The sequence below is a fragment of the Lissotriton helveticus genome, chromosome 10, assembly GCF_964261635.1.
Source record: "Lissotriton helveticus chromosome 10, aLisHel1.1, whole genome shotgun sequence".
NCBI lineage: Eukaryota > Metazoa > Chordata > Amphibia > Caudata > Salamandridae > Lissotriton > Lissotriton helveticus.
Window position 1 is genome coordinate 1,090,130,033 of NC_136071.1, and position 20,864 is coordinate 1,090,150,896.

Here is a 20,864-nt window from a genome sequence, read left to right on the forward strand (position 1 = left end):
TCACAGTTGGTCATTAGGCGATGGGAACAGGAGGTGCATAGGCGCATTGCACTTATATGGGACAGACTAGATAAGTGCACATTCAAGCAACATAGGCAGAGACTACACAGGGAAAGGTATAAGTCAGGTCGGCTCCTGGCAGGGATACTCTGCAGAGCTCACCCACCCCTGATGATCACACACCTGTTATCACTGGATAGCAAGTAAGTATAGGTAATCCCTAGACACACAATGTATATACAATCACAAATTATTACAGTATGCCTGCTACAAGTTTGAAGAACCACAACAGTTCCTCAAATCATTGATTCTAAATCTACACATCCAATCTGTATAGTCAGAACTATTTTATTAAAAATGTATTTCACAGGTAAAGGACATCAAATGTCACATTTATAATCACAAACAAATGGTTTAAAAGCAATCAATACAATACAAAGAATCATAAAAATGATCAAGCAAATTTTTCAATCCCAATAATACGTATCGTTATGAACCAGCATAACAGAGAAAACAACACAAATAAGACAACACAATTTGTCATGTACAAATGCACATCTATTTGGAACTTTATCTTTGATGCATAGCTTGGGACACATTCATCAATTCTGCATCTACAAGTCTATGTCAGTTCTCAGATTGTCCCAACAGATGCGTTGATGCGTTTCGATGGAGTGGTTTATAGGTCCATCTTTATCAAGACAAGTATTTGAGTTTTCTCAAGTGGCTTTTCTGGTTTCACTTTCCTCCATTGTGGAGTTTATATGCTCATCATCCACTTAGTATTCTTTTATTTTCAGTGTATATAGGGTCCTCTATTGTAAGTCCTTCGAGTTTATGTGGCCATTGTAGCCTGCTAGGAGCCTTCTCCCACAATCTGTGGCTGAATTACTGTCCTCATTCTAATATCTAGGCTTTGTGGTCTATTTGTCTTGTAGTTCCCTTTTCAAGCGCCGCCAGGTTCAATTATCCCGTATTCTTATTGCGGCGGGAGGTCCACACAATCTTCACAAGACTCGGGGCGCCTCAGTTCTATGGCGTCCTGCCGTGAATTCAATAAATCTTCTTGGGCATGTATTTCACTGGATAGCACACATGTAAACACTAAAGCAATATTGGGCTTCTTTCAGCAACACTTGAAGAGCGCATATACTGCAGCTTATTGTCCAGGCTACCATTCTCTCACGTTTGGACTATGCCAGTGTGCTGCTTTTGGGTGCAAACAAAGCGGAGATCGCACGTTTGCAGGGAGTTCAGAATCTGGTAGCAAGAACCTTGGTAGGTCTTCCCCGCAGCTGTTCTGCCAGAGCCACAATCAGAAAGCTACACTGGCTTCCAATGGACTCCCGTATCCAGTTTAAAGCTCTCTGCTTGGCGTTCAAGATTCTTAAATCCAGGTGCCCAGACCTGCTGTGTCCGCTTCTAACCCCGTATGTACCCCAGCGGAGTCTGCGTTCACTAGGACAACACCTGGTGATTGTACCCCGTACCAAACTTTGCCGCATGGGTGGGCGCTCTTTCCGGGTTCTAGGAGCCAAGCTTTGGAACTCCTTGCCGCTGGGCATCCGTGGCATGGAGAACCTGCTTACCTTCCGGAAAGCTGTCAAAACCCTTCTGTTTCCTCCCCGTTAGGGTTGCTTTCCTGGCCTGGTCTGCCTCTTGGGTACTGCACTTGATCTACCAGCGCCGGGACGTCCCTTTGCTGGGGCAGCTGTCGCACTTCCACAAACTTTTAACATAACATAACATAACATTTTGACATAACACCAGCCTATATGTCCCATTCCTAGAAGGACTAGATCTCCTGAGGTTAGCACACGTGAAAGCTGAGTCTCTGGAAGCCCCCATTAATCTGGAGGAACTTTGTGCAGCCCTGAGCCTGCTTTCACGAACAAAAGCACCGGCGGGGATGGCTTTCCTCCCTGAGTTTTATCAGGCATTCTCTGCGAGGATGATACAGGGTCTCCTGTAAGTCCTGCTGTAGGTACGTGAGAGAGGAATGCTGCCCCCGTCCATGACTGAGGGAGAGATCTCCATGTTCCTCAAGCCAGGTGGTATGGATTCTGATCCAGCCGCTTATCGACCACTTTCTGATTAATGTAGAAGTGAAAATCCTGTGTAAACTACTTGCCAACTGCCTTGCGCCCCACATGTCACACGCGATCCATGAGGACCAATGCAGGTTTATACCTGACCGGAACCTTGGCATAAATCTCCGACGTCTGGCCCATGTACTTCATGAAGTGGAACACTGGGATGAGGACCTGCATTGGTCTCTATTGATCTAGAAAAGTCTTTTGGCATGGTGGTCTGGGGTTGTTTACTTGAAGTTCTGAAAGCTATGGGCTTTGGCATCAGTTTGTGGAGCTGTGTCCAAATACTATATACCGCACCAAGCCCCAGAGTGCCCCTGGGTCATAGTCGGTCAGGGGCATGGGATTTGGAGCAGGGGGAGCAACAGGGTTGCCCCCTCTAGCCGCTTCTGTTTGCACTAGCAATTGAACCCCTGGGAATCTGAGCACATTAGAAACTGTTGAATTTGGGAATATGGCTAGGGGAATCCCGCCACCTGATCTTGCTTTACATGGATGACGCATTGTTTATATTACCTCCCAACAGGTGGCACTGCCCATGCTGTTGCAACTCTTGGATGAGTTTGGAGCTCTGTTTGTGCTCCGTCTTAATAGGTGAAAATCTCTCCTATTTCCACTGGCTTCTTTGGTTGGAACACCGTTGGATAGTCTCCCAAGCCTGGGATTGTGTTGGGAGTTGGAACACTTGTGGTACGGAGATACAGGTGGCCCACTCCGAGACATAGCAGTTACACCTTAATACAGGCAGGGTATTGGATGCCCCGCAGAAGTTACTGACTTTTAGGAACTTGCCCCTATCACTGATGGGCAGACTACCTGTGTCGAAGATGGTATTGTTACTACGATGAAAAAAGACCAATTGATGGACACAATGCAGAAGAATGTCATACATTCACCCCAGTACCGAGATCTGGGCCTAAATCCACTGGTTCTTTTGCTCATCATGCCATTCCAGTTTGGACCCAGCCATATGCAAATCTGTCTTGACCCTGCGCCCAATGGGAACAGTGCAGCCCAAACTGCCAGGCAAGGTTCTCCCTGGACTGAAAACATGCATCCTAGGACCGGTTTAGGGCTTTCAACCCTCATCAGCCAGGATAGCTTGACTCCAGTGGCATGGAGAGCACGGGACCCACATCTGGGCATACCCGGCTCACTCGGGGTGACAAATGCAAAAAGAACAATTGATGGACAGAATGCAGAACAATGCCAAACATTCACCCCAATACACTGGATTCAAGCTAGCCTGACTGATGAAGAGTGTTTCCCAGAAATGGGTCCCAGGATGCTTGTTTACGGTTCTATGAAGACCTGGCTTGGCAGTTCGGGCTGGACTGTACCCATAAGGTACAGGGTCAAGACTGATTTGCATATAGCTGGGTCTGAACGGAGGTGGGGAAGTGAGCTAAAGAATGATGATGGATTCAACCCAGATCTGTGACTGGGGGTGAGTGTCTTAAAAGTTTCAGCGCTCCGTCCATCATCTCCTTGTGTTTGCTTTGGGCGCCCTAAGTTGGCAGGGTATGCCCAGATGTGGGTCCCTTGCTCACTTTTCCACTGGATTCAAGCTAGCCTGGCTGACGAAGGGTGTTACCCAGAAACTGGTCCCAGGGTGCTTGTTCCCGGTTCAGGGAAGACCTGGCTTGGCAGTTCGGACTGGACTGTACCCATGAGGTACAGGGTCAAGACTGATTTGCATATAATAATAATAATAAAGAGATTTATAAAGCGCCTGGTGACGCCATCTTGGCGTGTCCCCGCGCTGCGGAGAGGAAAGGAAGTAGCTCAGAGCAAGAAGCTCCTCAGATCAGCTGAGAGGTTAGATGGTATACAAGTGGGTCTTAAGAAGTTTTCTGAACTTGGATTCAGATTCTTCTAGTCTTAGGCTAATCGGGAGTTTGTTCCAATTGCTGGCTGCCAGCAGTCTGAATGAGCGCCCACCCAATGTAGCTTTGTTCACGTGGGTAATTTTTAGTAGCCCCGCTCCTGCTGAGCGCAGTGCTCTCACTGGCTCATAAATACGTACCAGGTAAGAAAGATAAGATGGAGCTTTATGCCATACAATCCTGTGACATATTAAGAGTGCTTTATACATCACTCTCTTTCTGACTGGTAGCCAGTGTAGCGCTGCAAGAGCAGGTTTAGAAGCAGCCCTTTTAGGAAGTCTAAGCACTAGACGGGCGGCCGTATTTTGGAGTACTTGCAGTCGCCCTAGGTTTTTTTCCGTGGTGCCAAAAAGCAACACATTGCCGTAGTCCATACGGGACGTGACCAGGGCTTGGGCCATGGTACGTCGAGCCTCCAGCAGTTTTAAGTCCAATGTGTGGTTGAGGGTTTTCAATATCCCAAAGCACTTTCCCACTAGACGGTTGACGTGGCCCTCATAGGACAGTTTGGGATCAACCCATATTCCCAGGTTCTTCGCCTCCTTACTGGGAATGGGTGTGGGGCCCAGACATGTAGGCCACCAGTCCCCTGTCCAGCTAGAGTTACTACCTCCGATCACCATAACCTCCGTCTTGGAGCCATTGAGTTTTAGACAGTGCGAGATATAGCTGAGTCTAAACTGAAGTGGTGAAGTGAGCTAAAGAATGATGATGGATTCAACCCAGATCTGTGACTGGAGGTTAGTGTCTGAAAAGTTGCAGCGCTCCATCCATCATCTCCTTGTGTTTGCATTGTTACTGCGATGCTTATATATTCTGCAGAACTTACTGAGTCCCATACTTAGGACAGTATTTAAGCAGTTGAATTCTGTGCTTCTTTCATTATTGTGAACAAGTTGTCGCAGCAGGGTGACCATGAACACCTTAACCAGACGATACGAAGAGGGGGGCCTAGAAGTGCCTAATCTTGAGATGTACTATTATGCAGCTCACCTGCAGCATGCGGCTAGATGGCTGGCTGAGTGTGATAACTGGAAAAAGCACATGCTGACAGGATCCGTGGCAGTGCATCAATTATCAGTGGTGCTGATGAAGGGTGAGGAAGTGGCTAAGGATCTACCTTATATTGTTTGACACACAATAGTACTCTATGTTGAAGTGGTCCTGAAGAGTGCCCCCTTGCACAGAGTAGTCTGATTCTGGACACTTGTGCTGGTGCGGTACCTGATGAACAAAATGCCTTTTCGGGCATGGAGAGATGGTGGTTGTGCACTGTTGGGGGATCTGTACCCAGGTAAGATTTTCATAACATTTGAACAAGCCTGTAAGGCCTTTGCATCGGGACTGGGACATTTCTTGCATCACGCCGGACTGAACAAGATGGCCAAGTTGACATGGCCCACATTTCCTGCTGCGCCACCCTTCACACACACATTAGATATTCTACTGACCCACGGGGTGGGTCGTCATTTGATTACGCTACTCTATAGGGCGATGAAAATGGACGCGGTGGGTATGCCAGTCCGAGCACGGGAATCATGGCACAATGACATGGGCACCCTGATAGACAACAGAATGTGGGAAGCCCTTTGTGAACTCACACACACTGTGTCCTGCAATGCCCCCTTCAAGCTGGTGCACTATAATTTCCTCCACTGAACATATATGACTCCAAAGACCCTCCACCGCACATCCCACACATGGCTGGACAGTGGCAGACGATGCAATGTTAACTGGGCAGACTTCCTGCATCTGGCATGGTGGTGCAGGTCGGTACAAGACATTTGGGAACAGGTAGTGATGGACTTATGGAGGACTATGCGCATACGACTAGACTGCACACTATTACACTGCTTGCTGGGATATGTCTGCAGGCCCAAAAGGTATCAAATTGCTTCAAATTTCTGCACTTGGCGATGATCATGGCCAAGCGCAGAATGGCCAATAACTGAATAGGTCAGAGTGCCCCAAGAGCTGGGCAATAGTATAGAGATGTACAGGAGTGAGCACTGGCTGAGGAGGTACACATGAAACTGAGCAGGCATGACAAAAAACTATAGGATGATAGCCAGGCATGGAGGGATGTGTGTGATGTGCTCTTAACCCACAGGAGGGAATAGCTTTGGGTGAAAGTGATGATATGGATGTCAGTGTGGAGGACAATATTGATCAGGATGAGGTATGGGACTGCTCCTAGTTGTATGTGTTCTGCACCACAATGGGAGCTAGCCAGGTCACTGGGCAATGGGGCGTGTGGGAGATGATGCAATCAGAAGTTGATTGGATGCCTGTTGTGCACTTTCTCAAGCATCACCATGTACTGTACAGAGTCCTGACATTACTACTGTTGTTTGTTACGAAAAACTGAAAAATAAAGGTTTAAAAAAAGAAAATTACAATCTGTACTTGGACATGGTCTAGCATTTAGCTACAGCCCTGCCAGTGGAAATAGCTTTTGGGGGATTCTTACCGAAGGAAAATGCAAATTTTAGGTTTACACTTGTCCCACTTTTAAATATCAGGCACCCTACCTTGTGGACAGAAAGGTGTACTTCAAGATGATTTACTAATATTTAAAAGAAGAGTTTGCCGCCTGTCACAAAGGGTATTTTTTTTTATTATTCCAAAAACCTTTACTGCATTCAACTTGGTACATTACAAATCATACATTTCGCCGTACACACAAAGGGTAATTCTGACAGGTTTGTACAGGACATTTTAGGCTGCAGAATAGCCTGACCCTGTGGTTGGCACAATAGATGCTGCAGTCCACAGATGGCAGTGAACTTCCAGGCCCTAGTGGCATATCACACCATATTCTAGGGACATCTAGACAAATTAAATAATCAGGGATAACAATGTTTACAAGGGTAACAAAGGTACTTTACTCCTGTTTAGCAAGGGAAATGTTCACAAAGTTTAAAGAGCAGGAGAAATAGGGTCCAGAAAAAGGTGAACAATCAAGAAGGGTGACCATGAAGATTAGGCAGGTTTGCTACAGTGGGGCGTTTTTTGATGAAGTAACATGTGCAAAATTTCCACTTCTATAATACCCAACTGGTTTGTCACCTTTTCCATTACGATAGTCATTTCCCCCTTAACTGCTACTGGCATTCACACTAGAGAAGTGTCTATTTCACACTAAATCAGTAGACGTTATGGAATACATGATAGACTCTACTCGTATATACGTTAACAATCCAGTGATGTTAAAGGCTTACAATGCTATCCAGTCGTTCTACAGCTGATATATCCAACATGAATTGTCCAACCAGTGACACGGCTGTTAAACAAGGGGACTTCTTTTGCCTGGGCCACTGAATGTTGGGTCATATTAATTGATGGCAGTTGAGCCGGCATGACTCGCAAGTGGGGGCGGGTGGGGGTGTCGTGCAGGGGTTAGCGTGGGGGGGGGGTAATCTAAAAAAAATAAACTTACCTTCACAGGTCCCGCACATCTCAGCTCCTGGCTGGGTACTGTGGAACAGGAAGCAGGCAGCCTCGCTCCCCTCCCCTAAGCCAAACACAACGCTACAATGGCAGCATTGTGATTGGCTGGGACGCCGACCACACAGGCATCTATGGGGAGGCCATTTTCTCCAGAGAAGGGAGAGTGTGAATCACTGATTTGGTCGCCCCCAGAGGGCCGAACAGACAGTCAGGGCCCGCAGCATTGGGCTAGCCATTCCTCCCCTGCCCTCGAGCAGACCCGCCCACCCCAAACCAAACTCTTCTGCTTTCTCACAGTGCGAGATATTATAATACCATTTTATGTTTCTGCTTCTCAGACTGCGAGAACGCAGTGGGGCGACGCTCCTCCACTCACATGGAGGAGCCACCCCTGATTGTTGGTAAGTGTTTTGTCTCAAAGACACCCAGAGATGGGACAGGTTCCCCAGGTAGCATATTTTTCACACAAATGTACCCCTATAGAACTGAAATATAGTAATATAGAAAAAATCCTATTAGCTATCAAATGTGTTTTGAAACATTGTGACATTTCCTAACAGGAGCAAGACACACTGTAGCTAATTACACTGCTCACCATAATCTTCATTTTTAAAAGTCTGTAGATATGGTGACACTACATCATCTGGAATGGGTACTATTCTTATCAAATGATGACTTCACTATTACATATCCACCTGACCCACCAAATAGATAAACAAATGCACATTCTCACTACGCGATTTCCACTAAAAATTAAAACAAGGTTATTGAATCACATCTGATATTTCAAATCAAGGCATAAACCATGGTAGAAATACCTATTTCTGATATACAGAACGATTTTGTGGCTTCTTTAGTCAGAGCCTTTGGAGGCTTCAAACACATTGATTGGCTCAGAGTGGTAAAAGAACTAACTAAACACGTAGGCCTAATTTTATCATGGTAAATTACTTTTTAGATTAACACTAGACCTACAACAACATATATTCAGATCACAATCCATAATGTTACGTTAACTGGACACTTAGAAATTAAAAAGAGACCCTAGAAGCAATCTGACAACACTGTAGGTGGACAACTTTGGAAAGAGATATAATGTAATATATAAACTTATAGACTATATGTATTCAAGCTAAAATAGATCACTATAGGCCAAGGGTCTCTTACGTCCATTTCCAGTACCACTGGCAATTGGCACATGGTGTCTGTGGATTTTGTGTTAGAGATGCCTATTCGTCTTGATGATACAGTGATCTTCATAGTGGTGGACCACTTGACAAAAATGGGGCATTTTATCCTGTTACCCAATATACAGTCCATACTTAAATTAACACATGTATTCACACAACACATTGTAAATCTACATAGCATTCCTAATATCTTGAGTCCTGATCGAGAATCATAATTTACAACACACATTTAGCAAGAATTATGTAGCTGCTAGACTGTGTACAAGTTTCCACCCGAAGACATATGGCCAAACCAAGAATTTAAACCAACCCTTAAAGCAATAAAAAAAATGTATTGCTTGTGGGCTATCTTCCCAACATCTTACCGTTGGAGTGGGTCGCTCAGATGCCATTAACCATCGTACAGGAGCATTTAAAGCATCTTCGAGCAATTGTGAAAGTGAAACGGGAAAACTAAGTATACAAAGTGAAGCTATGTGAGGCACTGATTGTAACCTTCTTGAAACCAGGGAAGGACTCTGATAAATGCGAATCCTATCGACCGCTGTCCTTAATGAATACGGACGTTAAAATACTTGCGAAGGTCCTAGCCACGAGGATGCAATTATTATTGCCTGTCATGGTGCTGCCGGATCAGTCAGGTTTTGTCCCTGCTCGATCCAGAGCCCATAACCTGCGAACACTATTTGCAGTCCTGCATCTTCTAGAGGCCACTTTGCCTTCTGCTGTGGTCATTTTGGACGCCACGAAGGCATTTGATTCCATCTCCTGGCGTTATATGATAGCGGTGTTACATCGTATGGGGGTACCCTTCATTTACACCAACTGGATCAAATTATTGTATGAAAATCCCGTGGTCCGAGTGAGAGTGAATGGCCGGACATCGGAGCCATTCCAAATTTGATGTGGCTGTCCTTTATCGCCTATACTCTTTGCGATGGTGCTGGAGCCTTTGGCTTGTATACTGAGACAGTGTCATGCCAAGGCGGCATTGCGTTTTTATCAGAGACCATTGGCAGTTTCCATGTACGCAGATGACATGGTTTTATATGTGCGTGAGCCAGCAGTGTACCTAGAACAACTCATTAGGGAATATATTAGGTTTGAATGGCACTCCGGTTTGGGGATTAATTGGAATAAATCGGTTTTGTTCTCTTTGACGACAGTCACAACACAATTTGAGCTTGGATTCCCACTGGTGTGGAGTGATGAACCGGTTAAATATTTAGGAGTGTGGTTTCACAGGGACCCGCAATGCGTTCTTAGCGAAAACTATGGCACTGCGACTATTCGGCTTGAGGAACAGGTCGCTCGATGGATACGTCTACCATTGACGTTTGCAGACCGGGTGGCTCTGCTTAAAATGGTAGTTCTACCACAATTTTTATACCTATTTGTCACTATACCCATAATATTGAAACCACACTTTTTTAACACACTCCGCGGCTTATTGATTACGCTGGTTTGGGGGGGAACCGCGCGTTAAATGGGAGGTCCTGACACATCCTTATGAAATGGGAGGCTTTAAAGTGCCTGATAGGAACTTATACTACTTATGTGTCCAAGCGCAATATGCATTTTACTGGCAGAACGCGCCGCCATACACACCACACGTAGCGGTCGAGGCTGGGGCGGTGCAACCAGAACCGCTAAAGGCGATGATTGTGAATAGCACTACTGTGTTTGAAAAAGGTGAAATAGATACAGTACAATGTACAGCACACGCTTGGAAAGAACTCGAGAAGCAAGCTGCGAGATTGCCATTGTATGCATCATCAATGTCGCTTTTGCATCATGAGGGAATATCAGTGTCAAGTGAACCGGGCTCACTCACAGTTTTGCAAGCTGCAGGAATGTACACTATGGGTGATGTTTACCTTGCTGGCAAATTTATTGACCTTCAGACATTTGTGGGGGAATAGAACATGCCTGCTATGGCGACGTTTATATACAGTTGATTGAGAGCTGCGGTTAGGGCATTATAACCCGGATTTCCTGACAATCCTCCTACTCTAACAGCGTTACAGATACTGTACACTTTGTAACTTAAAACTAAATTGATCACTAGATTGTACAATGCCTCACAGGCTGATGAGGCGACTGTTGCTATGGGACCTATGGGAAGATGGAATGATGTATTACCACAGCCGGTCACAGAAGATGAGTGGGAGTCATACTGTAGGCTAACGGGTCAATATGCGTCTAATGGAAACTTACGGTTAATCCACTATAAGTATCTTCATCAAATGTATTATACACCAACACAGCTCCATAAATATGGGCTCAGGAACTCGCCCTGCTGTAGGCACTGTGGGGCGGATAATGCTGACTTCTAACACTTGGCTTGGGGCTGTCCGAACGTGTCGGACTTCTGGGACAAAATTACAGGGGTCTTGGGGGAAATGATTGGTGAGCCTGTATCCTGTGATATGACTTTATGCCTCCTAGGAAATGTGCTAAAGCTTGAACCTTGTACTCAGAAGTTGGCTGCACTGGTGCTGCTGTTGGCGAGATGTAGGGTCTCAACTCACTGGGATGGTGGACCTGTACCGCAAATGACACAGTGGCTTAAATTTGTCGCATATTGTCGTGATCAATTGGTGTGTTATGGGGAGGAGCTGCCAGAAGCCTCAAGACCGCGTGACATTTGGGGTCCTTTCACTGCTTATGTCTTAGCGCACTCGACCACTGAATAATGTCTCTAAATACCCACCTGACATTGATGTATGATTTGCTATTCCACTGTGTGTTACAGGGATATACTTGAATTTGATACTGTTGTCGCAACTTGCTGCTATGTATGCTGTAATATGAACCAAAGGATGAATATGTGTTCTTGCTGTTATTAATTGAACATTTTATAAATAAAATATATATTTTTTAAAAGTATACAAAGTGAAGCTAATCATAGACTCCAAAATATTTTGAGGCCAAGTTTACTATTTACTCCATTGGAAAGTCTTTGGACCAGATGAACAATCCTGAGAGCGGATGTATGACGTTACAACGCATACTTTTACAACGCATACCGTTACAACGAAATTTTTACAACGCAAAAACTTTTACAACGCATACCATTACAACGCATGTTTTTACAACGCAAATACCTTTACAACGCACACCATTACAACGTAAGTATTGGTAAGTATATCATATTTTTTTTATTTTAAATTAATTGTAATTAATATAATTTAATTTAATTTAATTTAATTAATTTAATTTTTTTTTACCCTGTACCCCTGTACCCCAAAAAAAACCAAATTAACCCAGAACCCTAAAAATACCCCTGTACCCCAAAAACCCAAAACTGTCCCTGAACCCTAAAAATACCCCTGTACCCCAAAAACCCAAAACTGTCCCTGAACCCTAAAAATACCCCTGTACCCCAAAAACCCAAAACTGACCCTGAACCCTAAAAATACCCCTTTACCCAAAAACTGAAAACCGACCCTGAACCCTAAAAATACCCCTTTACCCAAAAACTGAAAACTGACCCTGAACCCTAAAAATACCCCTTTACCCAAAAACTGAAAACTGACCCTGAACCCTAACAATACCCCTTTACCCAAAAACTGAAAACTTAAAAAAAAAAAAAACATATAAAATATAAAATATAATTATATACTTACCAATACTTACGTTGTAATGGCATGCGTTGTAAAAGTACTTGCGTTGTAAAAACATGCGTTGTAATGGTATGCGTTGTAAAAGTTTTTGCGTTGTAAAAGTTTCGTTGTAATGGTAGTGCGTTGTAAAAGTTGCGTTGTAAAGGTTGTTTCCCCTGAGAGCCAGCTTTACATCTTCACAAATCATGTCTCTTGAAACACTTTCACTCTACCGATCCAGATTAACGAGGGAGGGAAGAACTGTTCTGCGTACACTTACTACATATCAATCTCAGCCGAGCGCTACATGCAGTCCGTGTGTGAGATTGAGGAGATATGGCTCTCAGCATCAGTCTAGGATGAAACCTGTGAGCGACACAACCCTGGACGATGCACAGCAGCTGCTGAGACATGGCCTAAAGTAGCACTGAAAAACATGTCTCAGGCCTGCCAGTGCCCCCTGTAGTGTAGTTTTAAACTGCCATTTCGACTGGCAAAAATAAACCTTTTTCCAGGCGAAATGTTCCTTTTTATTACTTTTAACCCATCCCATGCTGATGACGAGCGCCTCCCCGCCCCCCAGCACAGCGGGGGATTAACCCCCGCAGCCAAGTGGTTATATCACCCCTAGGGTAGACCCTAAATGGCCATGGGCAGCACCCTTGGTATTTAAAAAGTGAGGTGTTTACTTCCAGCTGTCCGAACTTGGTCCTGTATCTGAGCCATGCTCCACTGCGGTTGGCCGGAACTTTGCGCTTCTTGCCTCTTGGTGCTATTTTTACCTAAAACTTTAAAACTCACAACTCCAGTTCTACTGATTGGATTTTTGTTGCTTTAGTGTAATTTTGTTTATTCAAATATTATCTATTTTTCTTAATTGGTTTAGTATGGATCCTGTGTTGTGTTTTCACATTCTCACTATATAAGTACTGCATAAATACTTTACACATTGCCTCTAAGTTAAGCCTGACTGCTTTGTGCCAAGCGAAATGAGGTTGAGCGCAGGTTTATTTGGTGAGTTTTGTGGTTCACACTGACATGAATTGTGATTATTAGTTAAGTTGGGTCCTCACCCCTCTCAACACATTACCCAATTTCTTACATTGGGGTTTAGTGATGGAATTCAATACGTGTGTTGTTTGCAGTCTCTCTGAGTGATTTGTGTAAAACCAGAAATACATTGCTATAATCTGGCAGCAAAATCGATTTACCTAGATTTTGAAATTACCCGTGTTTTCAATTGGGCATTGTATAAATGTTCTAAATTCCATTCCTGCCTCATACTGTGCACCTGTAAGCTTTTGCAAGAATGATTTGGAGGCAGATTTTTTAAAAATCTGCTCGTCTCATGTATGTAACAGATATGCATGCACTGCAAGAATGTCAGATAAATCTGTCTGTATGAGCAATTACACAAATAACAATTTAAGTAGCACTTTGAGATTTTTTTTGTAATCACACACAATACAATATTTCAATCAAGTGTGTAAATCAATGCACATTAAATATCACATAAGGCAATAAGAGTTACATGGTGTAGGTCTCCTATCATCCATACTGATAGGCATTATATGTTGAGATTGGTGGAAGAAGGACAAACTTAGAATTTATAACATATGGCAGTGGTTGGAGTTGTCTGCACTCATAAGACTTTATTACCACCCAAAACAGCATTTTTAGCAAACTTGGAAGAACAGCAGATTGAAAGAAACCAATAATATTCTAAACCCATGCTTTGCACTTTACATGCAGCGCCTTGATGCCCATTCCTAGCTCACTGTGCTACATTAGGATTGTAATTTATGAATCGCAATTAACAAAAGGATCTCCATGTCAAAAGCGGTAATCCACTTACCTATCTACATAAAATACAAATCTGGAGTCTGCATGTTGCACAATAAAATTTGCAGCATGCGCTCTGTGTTAATTTTGTAGTCAAAACTGAGACCAGACAAAACACAGCTATCTCCAGCAAGAGTATTAACCACCAGAGTTTTCTGACTATTAATACAATTCCCTGAAATATTCTGGGCACATAAATATCTCTGCAGCAGGAGCCTCAACTTTATAAGGTATTTTAAAATGCAGCCTCTTTTGTGACCAATATGTATGCCAGAAAAGAGTTACTATCACATTTGCCCTTGTTGCGATTTCTTTGTGGCAGTGGTTAAAAATGTATAAACTACCTGTCAGACTCCACTTTTGATGACTCTGCTTCTCCTAGATCCACCCCCTTTCCGCTGCTACACCTTGACCCCAACGCATGGGTTCCTGGAGTAATTTGTCTAAATTCCCAGCACTGATCACATGCACACACATCCGCAGGCTCTCTGTGTTTTTGCATTACCCATGGACTGCTGGATGATCTGAGTCAGTACTTGCATCTAGGCCCCGCCTTCTCTCGCCCCTCCCTACTTCTCACCTGCCCCCCCCCCCCTCTATTCAAACGTCCATTGCTATAGACATGCTCAGGCTGTGGAGCAGAGGGCCTATTGCCCTGCTCTCGGTGAATTAACCATTTTATTGTTCGCTGATTTGTTAATAGCGTGTGTGTTTGTACCATGAAAGGGAGATAGATTCCCTTGTAGCCAGGAAGAATAAAACCGTAACATCATCATCGTGTAGTTCATTGTCTCAAGCGATAATGTGACTGTCTGAAATGTGTACATTATTTGCCTTATTGGTGAAATAAATGATACAAGAGCTCTTGAAGGGGGGTGGGAGAAAAGCATTAAGGTCATTCACTGGGGGGAAGGACAGATGAAACACTCTTGTAGCCAGTAATGGTGCAGAGGCACTGCATCACCCTAGTATATCTTTGATAGAGAGTTAACAATAAAAAGGCTTTTAACAATTAGTATTGAAGCATTTACTGTGTGTTTCAGTACAAATGGTCTCATGGCAGTTTGAGAAAGTGCTGTTAATGCTAATAAAATAAAGTGCCCTTGCTCAGGTGATGTTGATGGCCAGCTTTTCTACTCTGTACATTTTTCCAGCGTTTACGGTAGGAGCTATAAAGCAGTCATCTGTGTCATCCACACTCACTTTAACCACTTTGGACTATTAAAAGTCTGAGCTGACGATGCCAGTAACTAATATGTACTCCACAAAGCTCTGTTATATATGGACGAGTTTTTCTGCATTTAATAAATTGTGCATCATCAACAATGTGCAGAATATGTATCTACACTTAGATGCAAATGCATACATCTAATATGGTGCTATTGCCTTTGAAACGATTTTGCTGCTAAAGTTCATGTTCCTGGCTTATTCTAACAAGGCCTCAATTAGATATTGACTCCAGATTGTTCAAAAGGGATGCTTCACCCTGCAGGTCCGCTGTTTATTATTTCTGATGCATATAGTTAGACAAAGTCATGTTTTTTTTTATTTCCGAATAAAGATGCTCTCAAATAAGTCTTACTAACAATGGTTTTATACTGTTACAAAAATCAATGTTTTTTCCTCTTGCTTGATATATTGCTTTCATTCACAATAGTTCACTGTTGGTTTGTAACTAGTTCGTTCTGCCATCTCTGGATGACTTTAGCAAAGAAGGTTGAATCAATATTCAGGTACAAGGACATGCTTCGGTGGTAAGACAGTATGATGCTTTCATTTATTGTGCTCTGATTTGCTGTACTGGTAATTTTTCTGCTCACACCACGATGATTGTGCAATTTTTATTCTGTTCAACGAGAAGGTGCTTTATATTAACCCTCAAATTTGGGGTTGAACCATGAGACCTTTCCGATGCTACAAAGGATGTTGTGTTATTTCTTACTGATCTTGCTGCTCATTGGGACTTCATTTTTTTTATTTTTTATTTTGCCCATAAGTTTGTATTGTTCTATTGCTGAGAGCTTTCGTGGCAATGACTTTAAGCATCTGCACTTTACAATTTCTGCATTGTACACTTTGAGTGTTTGTAATAAATCATTTTAAATGTCTAACTCCACTATAGAAGTCACTTATTGGGTCTGTTCTCACTTGACTGTAGTTTTTATGTGTTGTCCAGTGTTGTGCCTTAGGACACACGGTTGATATTGAGGTTTAACACCGTCCCCGACCCATCCACCTGTGGGCGTATAGTTGAGGTGTCTTTTGGGATGTAAGAATGTAGTGGTTCCCCGCGCCCACACGTGCACTCACCCCCTGAGCAACATTCATTATTAAACACGTGGGAGAAGGGCAGGTTGAGCTACATAAGCTTCAAGGCAATGAGAGCGTAATAAATGTGGCCAAAGACAAAAACATGGTATTGTTTTGGTTTCGTAAAATCACTTACAGTAGCATTTAAAACGCACTTCGTGGCATTTGGCATTTTAAAAAATTAAAGGAAATGCAAATTAGAATATTAGTAAACATTTTTTTTTTTTAAAAGTCCCAAAGAAATCACATTTCACTTCATGCCTCCGATCCTAACTACACAACATCTACAAATATGTTATTGTTAATCAGTGTTACCATAATTTACATAAAAGTGCGCATATAGCAAGGTGCTACACCAGAGATTATACTGACAGCGAGTCTTTTGATTACATAGTATTTTTGCGTTTATTATGCGACGCGTTTAAGCCCTTCCCCACATCCCAAATTAAGGATGTCAAAGGGCAGCCCCCCACCCCCGTGACTCTCGCGAGCAGGAGTCACAGAGGACTGCTCTGACCGCATGCAATCTCGGGGTGACCTTACACAGGCTCACCTTGAGTGTGGCTCTCTGTATTATTCGAGTTGTCATATCACATGCGGAAAAAGACAGTACCATCAAATATGTATTTATTATTACTGTAATTGTTATCAGACATACAATTGCGTATATCAGTTTGAATTAGCTCCCACTATGACCTTATTTATCTGCTTTTAAAATTACAGTAAAACGGAAAAAATCCGTGTGTCTGAAACAACTGCCACTCAATGATTTTTTTTTCCACTAGGAGTACCATTTATCAAACTTGTCAGTGATGAATGAAGAATCCCACCTGAAGACACGCAATAAATCAGTGCAGCCAGCTGCATTGTGTGCTCACACATGCAAACAACCGGCCTCCCTGGGAGCCTAACATGGGAAGGATAGAGTCGCTGGAGTGAATGGCGGTGCCCAGGGCTGGCTGCAGCTTCCTGGCCGGCGTTCCTGTGGCACCAGGGTGCAGAGTTGGCTTTTTGGTGTCACCTGTCAGCGCAAATAGGTTGTCTTTGTAACACATGCAATTTGATAATACATTGCAGGAAAGAAATGCTGGCGCAGGAGTCACATAACGAGGTGGAAGGGTTAGACATATTACTGTAGGCACTTAACCACTTGACAGCTATGGCATATACCCCTGCATCCTGAGACAATTTCTTTTTTAGTTTTCGCCTGCACAGGCTGTGCTTGAGACATCCATTGTTTTTAATATAAACGTAAAAGGGACTTACATTCTACCTCCTTTCTTTCCTGGCTTCTCATTGGTTTCTGTGCATGCCAATTACCTTTCCTCCATTTCTATTGGCTGTAGCATATGTCCTGCATTTACAAATGTTTTTCTTCCTCTGCTTCTCTTATCAGTTTCCCCACTACCGAAATACTGTTAACGGCCGCTTCGGTAGAACTATATTTTCATAAAGTTTAGCCTATTACTATTGCAGCATATTGAAATAGCAATTTATCACACAAAGAGATTATGTGATTGCATAGAATCACAGGATGTTGCACAGTGCTGCCAAGACTCAAACCAGGATCCCCAGCTCTCGAGTCAGCAGCTCTGGCCACTCCGCCACACCCTCCCCAATCCTGTGTTATCTGTCAGGGAGCTCTTTCCTTCTCCCAGACGATGATTGATGAAAGCAGCTCTTTATTCATTACATAGGCGAAACCGATGCATTATCAATGCTTGTTTTTTTATGTTTGGTGTAACATGCACCTAACCCTTCATAACCTTTTTTCCATAAAAGATTTCTGGGTCAAATATGAGTCCTTTATTCCAACATCCTGAGGATTCTAAAGGTACCCAGATATTGTAAAGTCCAAAAAAGTGTTGTGCAAGAAAGCATGCTTTCTTATCGAAACATGGCACCAATGAAAGCTTTGCTGCAGTAGGATCACCATCTTCCCAGCTTTCAGAAACAAGTAGAGTTGTGTCAAAACATTTTTTTAAATTGTTGTTTTCATTTTTAGGTCTTGCGTAGACAGTGCATGCTCTTTGAGACATTTTGTTTGCAGTTAGTGGGCTGGGAGATTTTATTACTTTCTATTGGTGGGTTTCAAATCCCCTCTCAATTGCCTGCGTCTTGCTGGTCAGTTCTGCGGTTGCCACTTCCCTATTCTTGCATGTGACCCTTCCCTAAAGCATGGCCCAGGGGCTTGTGTCCCTACACTGCTCGCACTTTTGGGACCTATTTTTCCCATTTTTTTTGAGCCACTCTACAGAGTGCATCTTTACTAGCTGACTCTGTCATTTGCTTGTTGTTTTAGGCTGCCCAACTTGACTCCGACTCTCACATGAGTACTTTGTCATTTGTAAACAGGCCTTTGAATCTTGTACTTATCTTGTCTCATTTTCTGTGCATTCAAAGACAGAGGTCAAAGGTCAGGCTTTGTATTCCAAGGGAACTTGGTGTCTGCTTTCCTCTTCCTGACTTCAAAATGCGAGAATTTATGTGGCAATCCTTCCTGCTGAGTGCCCATGTGAGAAGATAGGCTGTAGGATAAAAAGTAAACTATGCTGACATTTCAGAGTGCAACAGAATGAGAACCGTAGAAATGAAGCACATGTGTTTTTGTAATTCTTAAGTGTGGTGGAAACAAATATTTGAATACAGTCAAAACAAATCAATACACTTGGTGATGATAAGTGGGAGAGGTGTGGCGCCGCGGCCAGGGCGACTGACGCTGGAATCTGGGGATCAGGGTTCGATCCCCGGCTCCGGCGGCAGGTTAGCCCAGCACCATGTGACTCTGGGCAATAGCTCGCTTAATCTTCCCGACGGCCTCCAGCGCCTAGAGACCCTTACGGGTGATTGTGCGCTTTACAAATGTGAATTATTATTATTATTATTATTATTATTATTATTATTATTTCCACACATTATCATTTGTACGCGGTGAAACTCAATCAATCAATCAGGAGTTTGTATAGCACGACTACTCACCCATGAGCATCTCAAGGAGCTGAGGTGGAGGGGGGGGCTGCAGATCCATCTGGGCATGGAGGTTCAGTCGAAGAGCCAGGTCTTGAGATCCTTCCTGAATTGGGTCAGCGACTGAGATTGCCTGAGGAGGAGGGGCAGGGTGTTCGAGTCTTAGTGGGAAGGTAGGCGAAGGATCTTCCTTTGGTTCTGGTCTTGTGGATCTGAGGGACGGTGGCCAGGGCAAGTTGGGTGTAGCAAAGTTGTCTGGCAGATTCATGGAATGAGAGGGAGTGCTTCAGATATGCTGGTCCTACATCGTGGAGAGCTTTGTAGGCATGTGTTAGGAGCTTGAAGGTGATTCTCTTGTTGACTGGGAGCCAGTGGAGTTGTCGAAGGTGTTCTGTGATGTGGCTGCAGCAGGGACTGTTGGGGACCAGCCTGGCTGCGGCGTTTTGAACATTCTGTGGTTTCCTGAGGAGTTGCTGGGTGATGCCAGCATAGAGTGCATTGCCGTAGTCGAGTCTGCTGGTGATGAGTGCATGGGTGACCGTCTTTCTGGAATCTGTGGTGATCCATCCGAATGTCTTTCAAAGCAGGCAAAGCATTGGGAAGCAGGATGAGGTTACATCGTTGATCTGGTGATTCATAGTGAGCGGGAGTCCATTATGATGCTGAGGTTATTGTTAGACCTGTCAGCTTTTGGGTGGTCTCCCCCTATTTTTTTCTCTTTTTCTGCCTCACATTTTGTTCCACCAATTCTTTTTCGTGTGGCCTTAGGTCTCTGGGAGCCTCACCACTGCCAATCAGTGCTGAGGCGCAGGTGCGCCTTCCTTCCTAAAATGGTGGGATGGGAGAGCTTCATAAAATGGACGCCTGCTAGAAATTACCTCAGAGCTCTGGCACATAGGATAGCATTAGGGGGTTCCAGAACCTTCTGGCCCACTCTAGTGACCTGGGCCCACTCTATATAAGGGAGGACACTGGGCGGCCATTTTGTCACTGCTGGACTGGCTGGAGTGCAGACTACAGCGTCAGGGGGATTGTGTCTCAGGCTAATTTGACTGCTCCTAGGGGCTGTGAGTTGGTCTGAGGGTGCTGCCCTCCTTCCTGTTGATCTGGCCCTGTCGGAGAGAAGATCTGAGAGCACAACGCCCCAGTGTGTCCATACACCAAGAAGATGAATTCATTTGGACAGTTGGTTAGAGTGTCCTTGCCCAGCCCCAGGAACCGTGGAGGGTGGGCGCTGTATGCTAAAAGGGCAACGCTGAGCAAGGGACTTTTACTGCGACTCCTGAAGTGAGGCTGGGTCTTAACCTTTGCCCTTGCCTCCTGTTTGGCCCTTGCTAGTAGCGTGCTGACCTTGCCTGCGAGTCTGCCGCCTAATTCTGCCAGTGCTGCATCGTTCAGAGCCCCGCCCCTTTGCCCTCTCCGAAGCGCTGTGGTGCCGAGGCTGCCAAAAGTTTCACCGCCGCTGGCCTGGTTGCTGAGATGGGCCAAGTGTGAGGAAAAGGGGAGCGACCCGAGGCTCTG